Source organism: Limulus polyphemus, unplaced genomic scaffold (assembly GCF_000517525.1).
Source record: "Limulus polyphemus unplaced genomic scaffold, Limulus_polyphemus-2.1.2 Scaffold849, whole genome shotgun sequence".
Taxonomy (NCBI): Eukaryota; Metazoa; Arthropoda; class Merostomata; order Xiphosura; family Limulidae; genus Limulus; species Limulus polyphemus.
Window position 1 is genome coordinate 65,669 of NW_013666459.1, and position 21,523 is coordinate 87,191.

The 21,523-nt window shown below is 34.4% G+C and overlaps 1 protein-coding gene and 1 long non-coding RNA gene across 7 annotated transcripts in view; one reads left to right on the top strand and one right to left on the bottom strand.

The window, feature by feature from the left end:
* The window catches only part of LOC106460854 (zinc finger protein 608-like), a 158,022-nt gene that overhangs the window by 52,405 nt on the left and 84,094 nt on the right, over positions 1-21,523 (top strand). The window lies entirely within an intron of this gene.
* Positions 1-21,523, bottom strand: part of LOC111086106 — a 52,480-nt gene that overhangs the window by 9,972 nt on the left and 20,985 nt on the right. For 3 of the 6 annotated variants that reach the window (XR_002610861.1, XR_002610862.1, XR_002610860.1), the window contains exon 2: positions 2,546-2,667. This is a non-coding gene — a long non-coding RNA (uncharacterized LOC111086106). Of the gene's footprint in view, positions 1-2,545; positions 2,729-19,600; positions 19,688-21,523 lie in introns of all 6 variants that reach the window. The other 3 variants (XR_002610859.1, XR_002610858.1, XR_002610857.1) reach the window with 2 other exon arrangements.

A 21,523-nucleotide genomic window follows, 5' to 3' on the forward strand; every position in this document is an offset into this window, starting at 1 on the left:
CGGAGAATAAAAATGTTGGAGGTTAGCTCAACTTTATGATAAACTACTTGAAAAACATCACGGAGAAATAAAAATAGTTAGGAGGTTAGCTCAACTTTATGATAAACTACTTGAAAAACATCACGGAGAAATAAAAATGTTGGAGGTTAACTCAACTTTATGATAAACTACTTGAAAAACACAATGGAGAAATAAAAATGTTGGAGGTTAGCTCAACTTTAGGATAAACTACTTAAAAAACATAATGGAGAAATACTCTGAGCATTTTCACCATCTTAAGAAATAGGGGCACGTGTATTTTACATAAAAAAATACAACATTAGGTGCTTAAACAAACTCACGTAAATGTTAAAAACGCAAAACATTAACATGATTTAAACGTTACACTTAAGCATTTGAACACCCTTTTCGATATGTGCTGATTTACCTTTCGGGTAGCAACTGTAAATAACAAAGAAGAATAACCATAAAATGTGTCACATAAAGTTAAAATAAAGTGAAAAGCAATGTTTATTTATTCAAAACAAAATGTGTCACATAAAGTTAAAATAAAGTGAAAAACAATGTTTATTTATTCAAAACAAATAAAAGAAAACAAGTGCACTGGGCAATAGATGTTGCTTCCACTGGAGATCTCGGGATATATCTCTATCCTTATTTTTCTATATCCAGACTGAAAGAATGTGACATTCACAAAAACAGTTACATCATCCCCTCAGTGTGTAAGCGATACCCCCACGTCATTGGTTTTCCCAAGTGAAATGAAGGAGGACGTAGCGTCTAGACATTTCTAAACAATAATGTTGCTATAGAAAGTAGATACAAGGTTTAAACTAGTTTCTCAACAACATCCCTTACGAAAAAGCCCAAAATTATCCAAGTGGGACACAAGTCTTGACCGTGTTCAAGTTCATCCTTCTAAACCAAGAGAGAACTAAAATATAATACTTTTCTAAATACCATACCCTAACTTTCTTTGTTTTCAATGAGACATTGGCCATTACTAACTTTAATTCTTAAATATAATAGAATATATATTAAACAAGAGGGAATCCTCAATAGCCGCGGCTGTAATTAGATCTCAAATCGATCAGAAGATGGAGCTATGAGCTAAAAGTGTGTATTTGAAAAAAAAAATTCGGAGCTATTTTATGAGTCGCTTTGCTGCGGTTAAAAACTACAGATAAGCTAACATACTTATACAGTACATATACATAAGACAGGCAAGTAAAACCCTTTAATAAAGAAATAATTTAACAAAGATATATTTCTTGGCAATGATAATATTACCGTTACAAATACAATAATACAATCAAATGCAAGACCTATTAAAGAAAATCATTTGAGAACAAATTAAAGAAAAAGTAGTATATAGTTTTTTTCCACAACCTACAAGATTTTATTATACAATTTTATATTCTTTTAAGTCTTTTAAACAGATAAGCCTTTCATATGTATTTTCCATTTTTAACACATATCTTTTATATTTTAAAATATTATGTATCCTTACATCTGATATTTGTTTGCCTCTCTGCTTGAAAAACGTTTTGCAGGTCTAAGTTTACATATATATATCTACAGGGTTGGTATCTTATATTAAAACGGTTTTGATTATACAAACCATCAAGCAATTTGACGAATACAGTCGATATAAAGTCATGGTGGAACTGCATTTTGTTATTGTTTGATGTTACATAGGTGATGTGATGGCAACAAAACATTTTTCACTTTTGGGGAGGGTATGTAACAGCCTTTTCAATGCAAAATATTCATACACTCGGATGATAAAGAGGTGTTCAGATAGAGGATTTAGAATTTCCTAGATGGGTAATATCCCTTGTACTTAACGGCATTGGAAAACAAAAGAATATGGATCAATCTGGACAAGAGAACCATCCAGAAAATACGTGTAACAAATTATAAGCCAGCTACAGTAGGTAAAGTGTGGCATTTTATTAGAAATGAGAGGCCATCAACATAAAATTCAGTGGCAGAAGCAGTCCATGTGCCCCAGGAAACAGTACACAACATAATCAAGTGAGATCTCCATATGAAAATGAGGCCAACAGGGTATGGGTTCACCATGAGAAGGCTTCTAGTTATATTTCCTGTTCAACTGCTGTATACTTCAAGCAATTAGAAATGGAAATGGCATCAATGTTATTCCACACGAAGACATACCAGTCAAATTGCCAGACATAGTGCCTATTACTTTTTTGCAATCCGAATGTTGAAATGGGCACTGGGAAATCATCATTTTCTTACACTAAATGAATTATGGAAAGATGCAGGAAGTAGTAATGTGCTTTTAACATGACATCCTTATTTCAATGGAAACTATACTGCAGGGCTTTTGTCAAGATGCACGGCCATCAGATAGAGCCTTATCAAATGTAACGACATGAACTTTAATTGATAACTCATAAGGATACAAAATCGATTTAATATAATATACTCAGCCCTCTGTTTAAACAAATCTACCTCTGACAAAATAAATCATTTTGTTAATAATAAACATTTATAAAGCTAAAGTTAAATATCCCACCTGTCCTGGTAGTTAGGTTACTTGAGTTGCAATCTGCAGGACACGAGAATGAAACCTCGTCAAACATGCTCACTCTCTCAGCCGTGAGGTCATTATAATGTGATGGTCAATCCCAGTATTCACTAGTAAAGAGTAGTACAATTGTTGGTGGTGAGTGGTGTTGGCTAGTTCATATCCTTTAGTCTGTCATTTCAAAATAAGGTACAAGCAGTACAACTTTGTGCGAAAATTTAATCAACAAATGTCATATCTTTCTAACGTAATAAAACACTTTAGTTTAACAATATACTAATAAAGATTTCTGTTTATTGCTAGATAGTGAAGGGAAATGTCATATATTTTACGAAACACTAAAATTATGATTAAAGAACAATAAAAACCACTTTCAGTGATGAAAAATAAAGGGAATGATATATATATATATATATATTTATTATTTTATGAAGCATTTACACACTGTTGATTGAAAAACATTAATAACTACTTTTGGTTATTAAACAATGAAAGGCAATGTTATATATTCTACACCAAAAATGTAAACACACATGATTAATGACTGTTGGACAGAGGTAGAAATGTTGAAATAAACTACAAAGACAAAAAAAATTGCCATTCATCGTTACTGTAATATTGACAGTAAATTCTTAAGAGTTGCAGTGAATTTCTTGTTGGGAGTGGTATCTGACAGATTATCTCCTTTACATAGGCGAGTGCTATTTGTTCTAATTCCATCTGGAGCTAGCAGATCTCCTGATCTGTTCCAGAGGTGTTTTTTTCTTTACAACAATAGTTCAGGTCTTCTCCCACTGGCACAAGGCCCAGGTTTCTATCTATGTAACTGTCTAAGCTTGGCAGTGCCATTTGAGAATTATCATCTTGTAAATAGTATGATACAGCTTTTTGGGATTTCTTTTGGAACGATGAGTGAGAATTCCATGATGGATGGTTGAGGCTGCAACTGAACTCAGTTAGATGGTGGTTTTGTGGCCATTGATATAAAAACCCTGATTTTAACATCTGTTAAGAGCGATTAATTGCTTTGGTGCTAGTGGTTGTGTTGGTGGTGTCACAGATGCTAGAACTGACTAAGTCGGATCTTCCCCACATTTAGAATGCTTTTGACTGGGTTGTAGCTCTGAAAAAGCCTTTTAGAGGTTCAGGATGTTGTAGTCCCAATGAAGATGAATAGACAAATGGTGTCATCAGTGTTTTGTGATCTTACATCATTTAACGGGACAATTCATGTCTCTATGGCAATGAACCCTAGTAGCCAAGAGTTTAGAGTTCACCGATGAATTTGTTACCTTTGATGTTAGCAGCTCCGATGATTGGTAAGTTGCATGAAGGCTGGGTTCCATTGGTAATTCTGTAGGTGAACTCAGCTCCTGAAGGGCAGTTGAACTTTTGTATCGCTCTAGAACAGAGGTATATGTGGAGTCAATGGCATTCGTAGCTTTCACCAGAGCTTGTATATCTGAACAGTTATTTAACAACTCATTGTCATTCATAGACTCTGCATCAAATGAACCAAACACTAAGTCGGCAATTGGAGTCTTGGGAATCACTGGGTAATTCTCCACGTCTCGTAAGTCATAGAAAAGAAAGCTTTCAGTTTTATCTCCTTTCATGCTGATAGTGAGAATAATGCAGTAAAAAGGAAAATGAATATTATACCTTAATTGGATGGTTAAATAAATAAGATAGCCAGAAGGGTTAAAGATTTGATCTATTTAAAAAGTTGGTATTGAAGATGTGTGATTCTGATTTGTCAACAGTTGAGCTAGAAACATAGTTTTCAAAGTTGTAATGGTTCAGTTACAACTACTATTTGTTCTGAAAGCAAGCTTTAGATACAGTGTGGTAAAACAATTCTTCTGATCGAGTTTCATTTCTACAGGAATACATCTACTCACGTTTACATTGCTTATAATAAATGTATCACGTGTGCCTTGGAATGTCCCAGTCCACCAAGCTCCATTGGGATCCCTAACTTTATCAGTATTCAGGTTTGCTGCCCACTGTTGCAACCTTTCTCATACATGAGAGATTTCACCGATTGTCTGTTTGTTACAATAACAGAGACTGTATCTAATGGAGAAGGGAGGGGGTAAAACCCCGTAAGCGCTAGTTCCTACACAAGTAACTGAAATGGGCCAGCTGTATTAGTTTCAACCTCTAGATTTTGACCATAGGATCCTATCAACGTAGACAGCTCAGTTCTATCAGACTTCTATTCAGACACGAATTTAAGTGACTTCAAAGCAATACCCTGTGGGTGTTACTTTCTGCTTCAAGCTACCCTATAATGTACTTTAACTACACCTTTCACTAAAACAAATGTTAAGGAATTATTCAGCAAAACTGCATGCTTACAAAATATTTCAATCAGTACAGTTGAAAATACTAAACCATAAACAAATAAAACACTGGGTACATAAGCTACATTTTAGTCTTTGAAGTATATTTTTGCAAAGTGATTCGTTCTACTTAAGATTTAAAATTTGGATTATGTTTCTCAATGGCACAAGAAAGCAAATTGTTTAGAATTACTTTAAAATATAGACATTTAATGTTCTTACTATCAAGACTACTTTTATATGGCTTGGCTACAAAGGAGGACTAGCAAAATCAATGACCAAAAGTCGATATTATAAGACAGTAACAAAGTGTTCATTCAGAAGGACCTTCATAACTCCAAATACATCCCTATATCAAAATCAATTTACTTTAGAAATTTTAGAATATGCAACAAGAATAAAAAAAACTATTTACGTAAAACTACCTAAATAGTCGAAATTCATATCTTATATTATATTCAAAGACTCTATCGTTTGGCCTCATTATGTTCATAAAGGTTTCCCTGTATTTCGACTCCTGCTCAAATTCTGTTGTTTAAATATTTTATGTATTTATGTTGAAAACTAGTTTGAATACTGAAACATGTGGATTTCGTATTATGGCAAATTCAGATGGAATTTCGTCTTTTGTTTTACTTTTTTCAGTAGTATATGTCTTTTTTTTTCTATAGAGTTATAATTTACATGAAACTGCCTTATAAATAAAGTGGTCAAACATGCAAAAATGACTTTGTAGAATTATCATATTTCTATATGCAAAAAAATGTTTTTTATTCACAACAGCATTTTCGCTGGACAAAATGTAATCGTCTGCTATTTTGTTCCTATTGACCTCAAATTGCTGTCAAAAATGATTTTTTTCTATGTATTTTAATGCGATACAACTTGAATGGTCACTCTGATAGTTTTGATCACAGATCTTGTTATTGTAAAAATCCATGTATCTTTCTAGTCTTTGGTTTTATTTTAAAGTCCACTCTTGACCTCTTATAACTTTCATTTTAGGAATGCCATACCTTTTTTGTTGTTGCCAATTTAAATTTTTCCTGTCTCATCTTTGGTTTATTGGAACTTATTGACAAGGTAGACTATCTTGTCAAGATTGCTGTCCTGCCATTCACATAAGACAATTGAGCAATCATCCATCTTGCTGATCTTTGATTGATGTAGTTAGAAACATTGATTCTGTAAGCATCTTTTTTATTTTTAAAGTCAGTCTTGTTGAAACAATCAAGAAGACAGTCATGGTTTGTGTAGTCAACATTAAGTTTTATTTGAATTCGAACTGCTTAAATATTAACACACAATATTGAGCATTGGAACATCTGTGTAAAGTCTCTGGCAGAACTCAGCGCATAAATGTTTGTCTAATTTACGTCCTTATTACCTGGAGCGTTACTGTATTTCGTTTATCCGTACAAGTTAAGGCACGTCATTACCATTATCCAGGTTTTTATTTATCAAATACTCATGTACTAGTCATATCCTTTTGTTCCGCTTGTCACTTTTTTAAATCTTATTTTTTCATTCTTTCATTTATAGCGAAGACATAGAGACCTAAATAATGATAGAAAAATAAAAGACTACTTTTGATATACATAATTTTGTGTCTGTAAATAAGAGGACGCTTTACTGTTGTACTTATAAAAACAAAAACAAAAGAAGAAATCAAATAAAATGGAGCAAAAGCGAAATGTCATAAAAATAGAAACTATATATCCCTAGTTAACATTAGAAAAAAGTGTATTAGAATTACTGAAATAACAACTTAGTTGTTATTTGAAACGTTTCATTTGAGTGTGTGTGTCGTTAAGTGTATAAAAGAAACAGTATGCACATATTCATTGGGTGACTAACACAATTTACATCAGTTATCAAATCTCTACTTCAAAACTAGTCTTAACAGTAAAAGATAAAACTGAATGAGCAAAATTATATCATTATTGTTTGTGAGATTCAACTTAACTCCTAACCTAAGTAGCGTCTTTCGGGTTTCGATCAGAAAGAACCTTGACATATTTAGTTGTGATACTCAACCCGAGTCTTTAACATACGTAGTTATTCGTGAAACTCAACCTCATTTATTAGATATGTAGTTGAGTTTCATCGCGAATCTTACCACATAATATTTTGTGTAATTAAATCTGATTCCTATCATGCACAATTGTTTGTTGTATGCAAATTTCGGCGCTTAAAATATGTAATAGTGTAAAAACATCATTTTTTTTTTTTTTATCATAGTCCTAGCGGACCGTTGAACCGATGGCAGAGCAAGATCTGCCATCGTTTCTAAAGCTGTTTCTTACGTCAAGGATGCAACCCACTTGACAGCCTTCCCTCTTAACGTGAAAGGGCGAGCATGTTTGGTGTGACAGGGATTCGAACCCGCGACCCTCAGATTGCGAGTCGAGTGCCTTAACCACCAGGCCATGCTGGCCAAAAACATTATACATAACATTAATCAGAAAAGATTATTTTCTACTAGTAACAAAGTATGCTATTTTTTCCAGACGAAGGTTTAAAAAGTATGCACTTTTCCAGACGAAAATTTAAAAAAGTATGCACTTTTAAGTCGTTCCATATTTGTAGTGAAAGTGTTTAAAGTTATATGAAACAAACAAAATAAACAGGAGATTCATAGAAAAGAATACTTGTACTTTCACGTAAAGAGGTGTGAGCAGTCTCTTCACAGTATGATTTAGTTCTCTGTGTTTAGCTTGAAAGCTGTTTCATTTGATGAGTTCGATTGTGCGCTTTGAAGAATGGTTATTTTACCAGGTTTTCAAAGCTTTGTGGTAAAGTAACTTTATAACATTTGAGAAAAGTTTTTTAATACTGATAGTAAAATTGTATATTTAAATTCCTTTATTATAGTGTGCGGAGTTTAATATTTTCGTACTTAACTTTCATTACATAAATTAAATGGCGATTCCGTGGTTTCGTGTGCACGTTCAAGTCAAAATTTAGATCATTTATTGGAAGTATTTTTTCATAGTATTTGCTGTAGACATACAAGGATTTCTACACTTCAGGTGTAAAATATTTACAGTTTTACAATCGACGCTTTTAAACATGTGAGAAAATGTTTGCTTCGTGGTTTAGAATTAAATACAATAAACATCCTACGCCTTCTTCTCTAGCCTGGCACGATTTGGTGGTTAGGGCGCTCTACTCACAACCTGCAGTTCGCGTGATCGAAACCCGTGGGGGCATTATAATGCGACGACCAATTCCTCTGTTCGTTGATAAAGAGTAGCCCCAGAGATGGTAGTGTTGATTAGTTTCCTTTCCTCTAGTTTATCACTTAAAATTTAGGGTCAACTAAAGCAGCTAGCCCTTAAGTAGAATAGCGTGAAACAAACAATCTCTCATATTCTATCTCACCTTAATCTATCCATATTCTATTTATAAGTCACATGCTCGTCCCTAGGTGATGTGAGAAACAACCCACTGTAATAATCTCCTAATTGTTCCTCGCGTATCAAGCGAGTTAGAACGAACAGCTGAATCCAATTATTGTACTTATCCGGCTCGCCAGCTGCTTCAGTTCCGGAGTAGAACACACGAACTAGATTAACAACAGTTTTGTTGCTATTAGCAGAGTGGTTGTCATAGCAACAAGAAAACACGAGATCTCCAGTGACACGTCGGTCAACATTAACTCCATCCTTCTTCCATAGCCAATGATAAAAAAATGTTGATTGCAAGAGATGGTTATTGAGATTTTTCTCTGATTTGTTTCGCGGCAACAGAGCTGAGTTGATAACGTAAAATACTATTATGGGCGATTAAATAATAAAATAACCACAATAAGTATGAAACAAAACTATGCAAAGCCACCAGCGTATTTATTATGCGAGTAATCACATACATAGAAAGGCTGACCTCTGGCGTAAATGTCATCGTAAAACTATAACTTGGCAACTGCTGTCAAAGTTATTTTTATTTTCTTTTAAGGAATAGCATCTGTAAGACTTACTTAACGTTAGCTTAATATGACCTTGATCTAAAAGTATAATCTTAACTTGACCTTGATCTAAAATTATAACCTTAACTTTTCAAAATAATTATATTATCTAGATGCAAATCAGTACCTCTATCGACTATTTCATAATATTTGTAATATCTAACACTAAGTTTTGCTTGATAACAGCATGTATGTGTTTTTTCTCTGTCTATATATAATATATATACGCATACACCGATTTTGTCTCTTTATTTTGTGTGTGTGTATATATATATATATGTACCTTATCTTAATCCTAGGATATACTAGGTTCTCTTAATTGCATATTATAACTCATAACGTAATTAATTAACTACTACAGGGTATGAAAATCAAAAGTTCTTACCACAGAAACAATCTATACTGTAATCGATTCTCGTTTTGCATATTTACAGAATTTCTATTTATAACATTAAATCGTAATACATTAACAGTATTCATTTTTATTTATCGATATTTCGTTTCACACATCGTTGACTAGCTGATGCAGGATTTTTGGTTTAATTCCAGCCTGAAATAATAATAAAAAACAACAACAATACATATATTTTCGGACTATTATTATTTAATGAAGAAACACACATTTATATTTGAATACGTGCAGCTATTTCCTCGTCAAATACTTCTCAATTTTTGACATTTATTTTAAAAGTACCTCTTTATCGATTCGTTTCTTTTTCTTGTTGTAGTATTTATTTTCTTTCATTAATAGATCTTCATTTTAACTTACTGAAGTCGTTTATTCTAAATTCTTATAGTAGGGGCGTGGGAACATATCCACGTTTTATTAATGTAATTATTGAGTCTTATCAAATTGCCAGTATATAGTAGCGGTTTTTTCTATATTGATCAGAATTTTTTTTATAAGAGCAGACTGCACAGTTAGAACTGATTTCTTAACAAGTCTTCCTTAGTTAGAGCTGATTTCTTGACAAGTCTCCCTTAGTTAGAGCTGATTTCTTAACAAATCATCCTTAGTTAGAGCTGATTTTTTAACAAGTCTTCCTTAGTTAGAGCTGATTTCTTAACAAGTCTTCCTTAGTTAGAGCTGATTTCTTAACAAGTCTCCCTTAGTTAGAGCTGATTTCTTAACAAGTCTTCCTTAGTTAGAGCTGATTTATCAACGAGTCTTCCTCAGTTAGAGCTGATTTATTAACGAGTCTTCCTCAGATAGAGCTGATTTATTAACGAGTCTTCCTCAGTTAGAGCTGATTTATTAACGAGTCTTCCTTCTAGTTTCTACTGAGAATAATATATTTTTGAAATTTTCTCAAGCACGTGTTACGCGCTAAGTCAACGTCCTTATGAATAGACTGCATTAACAAGCGGGCATTCAAGAGAGTTTGAACTTGCTTGACCAAGCTTCCATGAGGTGTGGGCCATACCCCAGGAAAGGAGGATTGGGTTCAGAGATTTCTACAACTTATTATGAGCTGGGAGTTAATCTCCACTAAATATGTATTGTGAAGACAAATACTGAAGTAGGTAATATAGGATTATGAGATATCACATTAGGACTTTAACCTAATTAGAATGTATGGTATGGCCACAATCCTTTCTGTCTTGTAGGGTGAAGAAGTCTTTCTACTTATGACTGTAGCCAGATAGTTTAACTCAGAACTATATAAACCGGCCAGTTGCAGCTATAAGGCTCTCTCATTCTCTAATTTTTCCTTGTGTGTAATAAAAGTTTTAATTTCTTCTTTTTGTATTTGTGTTTGAGGCTTTTTTTTCAGCCGTCATTCTTTTATTTTATCCTTCTACAAATGTCCCATGTTGTAGACTTAATAATTACCTCTTGACCCCAGTTTTACCTAAGAATATATCTTATAAAATAAAATTGTACAGTGTTAAAATCAGGAAATTGAAACGACTTGGGCTAGTAGTTCCTTGATTCGCACCTCGTTACCATCCAAAGAATTAAAAATAATATATAGTGTTGTGCACCTTGGAGACGTGGGTGTGTTGTAAGAGCGATTGAGAAAAGTAGTCGAAAAGTTGGCTAGAGGCCTTCCCTAGGTTCAAATTTATCACTTCAAAATTGTGAACGGCTAGCGCGAAAACAAACTGAAACAACTTGATTCGAAGCTTTCCATGCATTTTTTGTTCAAATTTATTTAGATTCAAAAGCAAATCCAAAAATAAATAAAAACGATCAACTTTAACACGACATACCCTTGGTTATTGTAGTACCATCTCTAAACAAAAGGTAAAATTACATTTGTAACGGCCGGCATGGCCAGGTGGTTAGGGCGCTCGACTCGCAATCTGAGGGTCGCGGGTTCGAATCCCCGTCACATCAAACATGCTCGCCCTTTCAGCCGTGGGGGCGTTATAATGGGACGGTCAATCCCACTATTATTTGGTAAAAGAGTAGCCAAAGAGTTGGCGGTGGGTGGTGATGACTAGCTGCCTTCCCTCTAGTCCTGCACTGCTAAATTAGGGACGGTTATATTTTGAATATTTAGTGAAACGCTCCATCCTAATATATTACATAAGTTTCAGCACTGATCTAAAACGCTCAAAATCTAATTCTTACCAATATGAGTTGTTGTTTTTTCTGCATTTCTTTTAGGCATACATTTCTGAGGAGACAAAGGTGCACGTTAGCTTTTTCGTTAACGGGAATTTTCCTCATCATTCAACAGTAATAAATTTTTCATCATAGACTAAATTACTAATCAGTCGGACTAGACCTAGTGGAAACCAACGTCGAATGCGCATCAAATCAAGAATAATGGGGAATGCGTTTTTGCATGACATAGAGGAATCATCCTTCGTCCCACTACTTTTGAAAACAAAAGTACGGCCCTGATAAAAGTATAATTTTATGTTGAGAAGAAAGAAACAGAAGTTGCACAAAATTGTTCTTTGTAAACATAAAAAAATACAAGAAATAGCAAGTAATTGTCGTCACAGGAATATTAATAACATGTAGTTTGGTGCAGTGGGTGGGTGAACAAACGGAAGTTTTTGCTCACTCAGCTGGTCGGTCTTAAAAATAACTTGGAACACGTAAACGTTGTTTCATAAAAACTTCAAACAAAATTGGATTGGTGAGCTAATCACTCTGAGTACTCTAATTGCAGTAATGGGTTGGCATAAGCATTCCCCAATTTCTTCTAACAAAGCTTGTAAATCATATAAGTTTACACTATCATGTACAAATACTGCCAGATGTCATAGCAAACAGAATATAAAATAAGAATTTCCCCGTAATCTCTGGATATATTAATTTAGGGCTTACGCTCCATCTGACATATTTTCCCTTCTTCTATGGCAAACGTTCAGATATTATGAGAGATTAGACTGTAGGGTTTGTAGGGTGTATTAGAACTGACCGTAAACTTAATACTACGGTATTAATTTTACGTATTTGGAATATCTTATATAAAGTGTACCGGACTGTGAATCTGAAGCGTCTTTCTTTCTTCGTGCCTCGTTACGGTAAAGAAAGAAAAAAATTGGGTCAACAATTTGGGACCGATGATGTATTATAATAGTGAGGATTAGATCCTTCTATTCGATTATCCCACGAGTTGGCGCTAGGTGTCATTGGCTAGCTGCCTTCCCTTTAAAGTATTACTTCAAAATTACTGCAATAATGCGAGTCTTAAGATAATATAAATTCGTTAAATCAAAATACTAGGACTGGGTAAGTTGTTTGAAGTTAAACACAAAGCAACACAATGGGCTATCTGTGCTCTGCCCACCACGGGTATCGAAAATCGGTTTCTAGCGTTGTAAGTCCGCAGATATACCGCTGTGCCACTGGGGGGCTCAAAATTAGAGACGGCTAGCGCAGGTAACCTTCGAGTAGCTTTGCGCGAAATTCAACAAAGAACAATATAAAACGTAAAGTAACCATTTCAAATTAAACAATCTTACAATGCCACAAATTATTTACTTTACAAACAACAATATAAAACGTAAAGTAACCATTTCAAATTAAACAATCTTACAATGCCACAAATTATTTACTTTACAAACAACAATATAAAACGTAAAGTAACCATTTCAAATTAAACAATCTTACAATGCCACAAATTATTTACTTTCGAAATCTAATTAGATTCTTCTCAACTAAAGTATTGCTCAATTATTAATTTAAAAAATATCAGGAAATTAAAATTAGTTTTATTTATTTGTTTGTTGTTAAGCGCAAAGCTACGCAAAGGAATATTTGTGCTCTGCCTGCCGCAGGTATCGAAACCTAATGTTTACATATCTAAACCCTCAGACTTTCCGCTAGGGACACCAGAAGCTAATTTACTCATCAGTTAAATTAACGAAATGTAATTCTATCCTATATTCATAATAGTGATGACTCTAAATTTTAATTTTACCACAACGTTCATAATTTTTTTCTAAATCATTCTAAACTGTTCTCTTGAGGGCCCGGCATGGCCAGGTGGTTAGGGCGCTCGACTCGCAATTTGAGGGACGCGGGTTCGAATCCCCGTCACACCAAACATGCTTGCCCTTTCAGCCGTGGGGGCGTTATAATGTGACGGTCAATCCCACTATTCGTTGTAAAAGAGTAGCCCAAGAGTTGGCGGTGGGTGGTGATGATTAGCTGCCTTCCCTCTAGTCTTACACTGCTACATTAGGGACGGCTAGCGCAGATAGCCCTCGTGTAGCTTTGCGCGAAATTCAAAACAAACAAACAAACTGTTCTCTTGAAAGATTATTTTAGATTCATTGTGATAATACTTGATATGTTTCTTAATGTTTTATTGCCATATATTTTACCACTTTTGTTTGTTTAATTGTTTAAGAGGAGAGCCACATTACGCCAGCTGCTGTGTCCACCGCGGGGAATCGAACCTCATATCTTAGCGCTTTAATTCAGTAAACTGCCACCGGGGGACATTTTGTCCCTTAATACATTGTCCCTGATATTCATTGAAGTAGCACACAATGTCAAATTTCATTTCTTATTTTACCAACCATGGCCAGGTGGTTAGGGCGCTCGACTCGCAATCTGAGTGTCATTGGTTCGAATCCCCGTCCCATTAAACATGCTCGCCCTTTCAGCCTTGAGGGCGTTATACTGTGATGGTCAATCCTACTATTCGTTGGTAAAAAAGTAGCCCAAGAGTTGGCGGTGGTTGGTGATGCCTTCCCTCTAGTCTTACACTGCTAAATTATGAACGGCTAGCGCAGATAGCCCTCGTGTAGCTTTGCGCGAAATTCGAAACAAACAAACAAATTTTACTAACCCTTTTTAGTTTTGAAAATTCGTTTCCCAGTTTATATGTACGAAATAATACATTTGTGCTTTTTTTTTAGACGGTTGTTGTTGTTTGAAGTTTAGCACAAAGCTACACAATTGGCTATCTGTGCTCTGCCCACAACGGGTATCGAAACCCAGTTTCTAGCGTTATAAGTCCGCTGACATACCACTGTGCCACTGGGTGGCTTTTTTACATCAGATGTGACGAAGTTTAGTTTAAAACTGCACAATTTTAACATTCCCACGCTCAGCCAACCTTACTTTTCGTAACTTTTCCACTTCCTCAGGCTAGCTAAGCCTAAACGTCATTATATCAATTTAATTTTATAATTTTACTAACTTTAAGTTCTTAGTCTTATCATTGGTATCATGCATTGCATCTTAGTATATTTATACAGACGTCTCTAAGTGAGTTATTTTGAAACTTTTATACGGAGTATGAACCTTAAGTCATTCATCTTAAATTAAATCATTTCAATCTCAGGTTTATTAGACTTCATCTCAACCAATCAAAAATAATTTTACACGCGTTAAGCTTCGGTTTATTTAAAGAAATGTACTTTCTGAATATTTGTGTATTTTATGTCAATACTTTAATACACATTTCGATGAATTCCTTTATATTTCAACTTTGTTATTTCTGTAATTACAAGTAATCTTTTTTTTTGCTACTTTGCAAGTTGACTTTTGATACTATTATTACCAGTTACGCTATCTTCTACTAATCTATTTTGTCTCTTGTAATTCTTGACCTTATCCACTGTCCTTTGGTGGGTCAGTGGTAAGTTCACGGACTGACAACACTAAAATCCGGAGCTACATTCCTTGCATTCGACAGAATGCAGATATCTCACTGTGTAGGTTTTTGTTTAAAAAAAAAAACAACCTTTACCACACACTCTTCGTATGACGTGAATATGACATTTTGAAAATTCTGTCAAGCACTTCCTCTTTTTATCTTCTCGCAGACAAGAGAGAACTCTTCAAAAGAGATCGATATTAACGGGTCGATTTTGAAATTTTATAATCACACTATGCTTGGTTAAAGCCCCAGAAGAATAAAAAAGTACTTACGCCAAACAGTGTCGTTATAAACGAGTCCAGAAGTTCTCCTTAGGCACGTAAGAGTTTCCAGCAATATACTGAATCGAACTGTTTATTTTAGGGCATATAAAATTATCTTCAAGTAAAATTCACAAAGACGCAGTTGATTGTAAGAGACTTAATAACAAGGTGACTAACTATATATTGAGAGTAAACTTACGAGGAATGTGTAAATTCGTATGAAGAGTTCCATGATCTGTGTTAGACACTATAGAATCTGTCATTCAGCAACCTGTATAAACCAGAGTATCTGTTAAAAATCGTATTATAAATAAGTTAACGAGAAAATTTAGCATTTTATTTGTTTTAATTTTCTTCGTCTACGGTCCAACAATTATGTGACAAATATTCTCCTTTTCGGATTGCATAAGAACGTCTGCGACCTCAGAAAACAATCGACCTAGATTGTATGGAGCGTATATTTTCATGTTTTTTTTTAATCTTATTTCTTTGGTGGAGCCACCCCTGCTGCTGAAGAGTGCTGCTACTTTGTGGAGGAAACTAAATCTGGTAATAGAAATATAAGACACTACAAACTCATGAGTGAAGGCAAAGAAGAATATGTTATGTCAACCACACTACCACTGACATATCCAGTGGCGACGAAACCTTTCCTAAGTAATAAATCCAGTGTCTAAGTCATTAGCTCACCAGAGTGTTTTACATATCTCATTATATCTTCGATGTCTTCATTTACTTTGTCAGTTTCGTCATTTACAATATTATCATTATCTGGTTCTGCCCATCACCATTATTCATATCTTCAGTTTACTATTATAAAGTCTCTATATATAACCTGCATTTCTGCTACTGTGCACCTTGTCAATAAAGAGTTATAGGTTTTTTTTGGAAACAATGTTCAGCCTCATGCATGTTTAAGTTAAACTTTACACGAGTAATCTCTACAGCTTCTTTCATTCAGACGAATTACCCGTGCACTGCTATTTTTATCCTCTGGTAAGCTATAATGTTTTGAAGAAGTGATCAGAATTCTGTTTGGAAGAGTGTCAGATGCCACTTTTGTTATATCTTGTGGTTAAAGGTTCAATTACGGCAACCTGTGCAATAGGTTTTGAAACTTAAAAACAATATCAAGAGTTAAAATACACAAAATTAGAAAGACTATATGTTTCGGTAACTTTACGCTGCGATCATTAGGATTAAAAACCCACATGACAAGCGGGTAATTTTATAAAGCAACGGTTTAACTCAGTGTAATCTATGAGAGTGGTATGAGTATTGTACATAAGAAGTCAACATTTCTTTCCAAAATTGTGCATTATCGCCAGCTAACCCTCCATCTCTGTTTAACAAAGAATTATTTATGTTACAGCACAAAATTTCTATTGATTCTCTAATATTTAGTTCACTTTGGCTATTAGATTCATTTAAAATTATTATTTCTTGCCATTGTATTGAATGGCCTGTTTCAGAAATGTGCTCAGCAAGAGAAGAAATTGGCATTTTTTGTTACGTACATAACCTTTTATGTTCATTAAGACGATATTTCAAATTACGTTTAGTTTGACCAGTATATGTTGTTACATTCACACCTAATTTGATATATTCCTTTTTTTTTCTAAAATATCTTTTTTTATATTTGATACTAGGAAGTATTGTTTTAATTTTGTTAAATGGTTTATAAATAGGAATAAAAATTATTTTTTTCTGAATACACTGGCGATTTAGCTAGTTATACCTTGTATATGTGGTAATATTACCGTACTGTTAATTTTATTATCATAGACACTGTTTAATCTAGAACATTGCTTGATAAAAATTGCATTGTATTTTCTTTGTATTATGCGTTCAACTATATCAACATTATTGTGAATTTTAAACGCTGATCTTGTTTTTAATTATAAAATCCTGTGGTTAAGACATTCACTTTATTGTTTTTAGCTCTTTCTAGAAAGAAACTTTTCTAGAAACTCCTTCTAGCAGTGATCCGAGTTCTGCCTGGAAAAGTATCAGGTGCCTTGTTATATCCTATACTTAATATGCTTATTTTATTGTTTATAGCTTTCTAGAATGAATGGAGTCGTGTTTAACTTCCAGTGAAATACACCAATATAAGAAAGAGGGACACTTGCGGTTAGGGCTATAATTGGAGCAGACAGGTGATGCCTGCTGGAGTCCAGGCCTAGATATTGAGTACACTCTAGCACTTTTCAAGTGCCATTCAACCAAGATATCCAAATATCTTACAAGAGGGGTTGCCCCTAGTCAATAACACCTTTGGCCTAACATGGCAAGAAAACATGGAGATGTCAGTAATGATGGGGCTCAGAAGAGGCACTGACACTCAGAGACCTCATGAGGAGGTTTTTTACCATTAGTAGTCAGCATGCATTGCATATTACCAACATCACTGGATCAACTTTCCCTGAGCCACAAGACCTGTATAGATCTCGCTGGTGGAGGTCATTCACTGTCCAGTCCCATTGCAAAACCAAATGGCATATTATCTCAAAGACATTTATGGATTTAAGCATGCACTATATGGTTTATCTCCTTACATGAAAATGCTATCAAATGCAATAGAGAATCAAATCTGTGGTCAACTGCATGAAGAGGTCTATGACTGAGATAATGTTGGTAGTGCATTTGAGATTACAACACGTTGAATGTCACAGTCAGAACTAAAATCTCGCATTAGCGGGAGCCTCGAGATGAAAAGCAACAAGTTTAACTTGTGTAGTTGCTAGCTGTATCTAATTGCTCTGGGTCATGAACTAATACGGATCAGCAAAGTTCACTATATTTAGATGGAAAGATGAACAAAAACAACTCAATGCATTCATTGGCGATAATAGTAAGCTCTGTCAAAGGTTTAGTCCAGGAAGGTTAAGTTTAAGGCTTGAAAACGATAACGGGCTCAAAAAGGGGCTGTTTGTACAGATTGTCCGTGGCATTGCGATTTGAAGTGATGACTTCAAACAAAACACCAAATGGAAAAATCTAGCAATGAGAGCTTTCCACTGACCAGTATTTCGAGTGAGCCATGTGATGTCTCTCATGCCTGTAAAAAATGGTCACTGGATCAAGACTGTCCAAATCTTGCTCACATTGAATACAAAGAGGCGTTAGCAAAATCGTATTATCATATGAAAGTAGCTAAAAATATCAGAGACAGGTTATATAATATTCCCAACTAGCTTGTTTAAATTGGTCCTGGTTTAATATAGCCACAAACCTTGGAGTGAACATAGATATACAGCGCTTGAGTACAGTTTGTTATGTGCCTGTAAAGATGCATAGAAGTGAGATGGAGTTGTTACTTGATACAAAAACTCTTCTGGGCTATGATGTGCATCAGACACTGTCAGATAAGCCACCATTCTGGCCATTAACCATCTATTCCGTTCTAGTAAATTGACATAAGATAAAAGTGAGTGGAGCAGTTCAGCTTCACTTTACTAAAGCAAAGATGTTCGGTAACTTAGAGATGGATTTACTACAGAGATCGTCCACGAGAATGGCCTTTAACACAGGTAAATTGTGACTCTGCGGATAGTCACAAATAAAATCCTAGAGCAGTGGATTGATCGAGTGTAGTTACATAATAATTAATATTTCTCGTAATATGGAGTAATGTTTCACAGTCTTTGTGACTCTGCTTGTTAATGCAGTGGTGGAACCAATGAGTCAAGTATACTGTTTATTGTTTTGGAAGAAATAACTGTAAATACTTTCAAGTTTGTGGACACCAAATTTTTTGACTTGGGGTAAATATGCTACTTCGTGCGCTCTTAAATTCTTGCCCCCCACACGTAAGATTACTTATTCGATTTGCATGGGCATAACAAGATTGGACTCATTGGAGACTGATTTTGTCTAAAAAACATGGGACATGGGTAAAACCTTTGAACATCTTTTGAAAATAAAAATTTGGATCACCTTGCTAGTAAGACAAAACCCTTAGCAATCTAGTAAGATCTCCAAGTAATATCTTCCATCAAAAAGTATGTAGACTGATGGACAGGAAAAGATGAAACAGAGGTCACTCTGTCAAGTGGAAGACCGGAAAGAGGGTAAAAATATGAAAGTGAAGCGAAGGTGAAAGTATGTGAAAACACAGATGTTACTTAAATCAAATTGAACTGAGTATCATTACCAGATGAACCTTGAGGGTATTATTTTGCCAACATCCTCAAATGTATAATTCTAATAAAAGTAATAGTATTATAATCATCTTATTTACATTGGGCTCATCATATTAAATATAAAGATAAATAAACAAATATAAAAAATAAAATGGCGCACAATAATTAATAATAATAAAGTAAAAAGTAAAAGTTGCTCCTAGTTCTGTGGTCGGTATTTCGGAATTAAGAGCAGCACCACACTACCTGAACTGTGCACTGACAAACACCCAGTGTTGGGATTCCACAATTGGAGGGAGGAGATCTTGCACTTTAGCTGATGCTGAAACTCCTCTAGCATGTAAAAAAGTAAAAGAAATATAATGTGCATTGATAGTTTCATTACGTGTAAGATGTGTAATTAAAAACAACATGATCAAACGTTTACAACCATGCTGAGCTGTTTGCAATGCATACTTACAATTAGCTTATAAAAAGATAAGAAACACAATTTGGTCATTCACAAAATGTCTCTAATAAAGTAATCTAAGATTAGTAACCTACCACTTAAAACTCTAACCACTTCTGGGGTATCTGATCTAAATGCATACACGAAATGCAAAGAAGATATAACAGTTCAAGTTGCTGAGGGTGATGCTGAAACTACACTCACCACTATGTTATAGAAACGCAAAAGCGGAGATTATAAGCTCTGTGATGAAGAGACCAGAGCATATATTGCTAACTACTCATTAGACAACAGTGCCGCAAAATATACAATGAAAATTTTCATCTGACTTTGGCTAAAACGTTAATATGAAGTATGAAAGATGATTACATCAAACTCAAAAGTAAAAGTAAAATTATTTTATTTTTCTTTAAACTGTAATTTCATTTTCCTAAAATGATACAGAAGTGTACTAAAATTATTGATCAATTGTCATTTAGTTTCCAGTGGTAAGTTAACCATGTCAGAGAAAGGTTCGTAAGAGATTTTCATATCTATAGATTCAAGTGTTTCTCACCATCATTAAGCCGTCAGCACTTCTGCTACCACTGCTCAAATACCCTGGTAAAGCAGACCGATAACGTAGACTTCCTTGAGAAATGGGACATCAGTTTTACAAATACCAACTGGAGTAATAAGGGCGCCATGATTCATTTTGTCGACAAACTAATCTTGTCATATGACCAAGAAGAACCAGAAAGTAACAACTTTATTCAACGTGCACGAAGGTTATTGTGATGAAAAACTTCCCACCCATTTAAAAGATAACGACCATATCCATATTAATACCAGCAAACATATACGTAGTGATTATAACATTTATACCTTGCCATAAACTGATCGTACAAAGAAAAATTCGTGTTTGGTACTCAACACATCATGTCATCGAGAAAGAGGGTATAATTGGCAAAACTTCACACAGTGCGATCCATTGACCTTAAAACATTAGTTCTGAAACCAGTTCTTGCAAAATTGATTATCGCTACCCATGACAATGTGTTAGAATGCAGTGAATTTATTAGAACCGTATTCAATGAACTTTTGTGAAACGTACACATTATTTAATCTGGTACACACATATGTAGTGCCTTTATTTTTATTTTGTAATGACATGACGTTGACGACATTTAGTACTGCTTTTATAATTTGTAACGTTTTGTATTATAGTACTGAAACGACCAAAACTAGAAAACGAAACCTCAGAAATATATCAAAACTTGTAATATATTTTGTCGAGGTTTTGATTTCGTTGTTTAACTTACCCACCAAACTAATACAGAGCTCACAGCACGTACCAGTAATATCTATAGATAGATGGCTGTAAACTTGCTAGTTGTAAATAAAATGTGTAATTGAGAATTAAAGTAGCTGTATCTCTAGTGTTGAAGAACAAATGAATGGTTTCTAGAACAACTGAGATTACTATTAAAAGATTGCTCCACTAGTTTCTATGCAAGTCACCAGAAATATATTTCTAATTTGCTGACAAAGTATACTAATGTTAATGTAGAACCAATGGATTTTTGGATAGATTAAATCTATTCTGGCATCATATAGGTCGGTGGTCGGCAACCTTTTTTGATCGCGGGTCAATTATTATTATTTTTTTAAATTTAGCATTGTGTTGGGTCAGTGATAATCATATAATTATTAATACCGGTACACGTATTTTAAATGTGTAT